Source organism: Phytophthora parasitica, assembly GCF_000247585.1.
Source record: "Phytophthora parasitica INRA-310 unplaced genomic scaffold supercont2.61, whole genome shotgun sequence".
NCBI lineage: Eukaryota > Oomycota > Peronosporomycetes > Peronosporales > Peronosporaceae > Phytophthora > Phytophthora nicotianae.
Window position 1 is genome coordinate 253,725 of NW_008649047.1, and position 730 is coordinate 254,454.

Sequence of the window (730 nt, forward strand, 5' to 3'; positions counted from 1 at the left end):
TACGACTCGAACTCAAGAGTTTGGCAAGAAATGTAGTGAGTTGTTCATCAGTTTCAAATGAAAGCTGAATAAGGAGATCGACTTCACAAAGTAGTATAACCATATTCGGACTAATATGTTATGGCTGTGGCTTACATATTAACCGCATATCGGAAGTGGTTTTGTACTCCGTAGTTTGCAGTTGCTATTATTATTAACTACTCATTCTATCGGCTGTATGGGCTTTAATGCATCTTGCGTGGTTTCAGCGATCGTGGAGAAATAGAAATATAAGAATACTCATAGCATAATACTTAAGTGCTTCATGAATGAATGAAGATTGGAGAAGAAAATACACAAAGCATGCCGGTCCTCTTCCCACCTGCAGCGACATATAAATAACCCAAACCATCCAATTGATTCAGTGGTGAGGAATACATTACAGAGCTCTGTATCATTTCTCCTCTTCATGCATGCATCATTTCACGTCTCACGCATGCATATAAGGTTTCATAAAGAAAAAAAGGATATCCTAGTTTAAATAAAATAGTAGAAGGCACTTTTCATCATACATTACAGAACCTTTTCTCTAACAAAATCGCCGATGAAGCTCTGAAATCTTGCAAAAGAGAATCATGAATATATTTCGAAGGCTTGGGCTCCATTGCCGGCGCATCTCCTGGGGAGAAATTTCTGTGTGCCCAAAACGATGCCCGAAATGCCCAAAAGTGCCCAATGGAATTAGCATAAA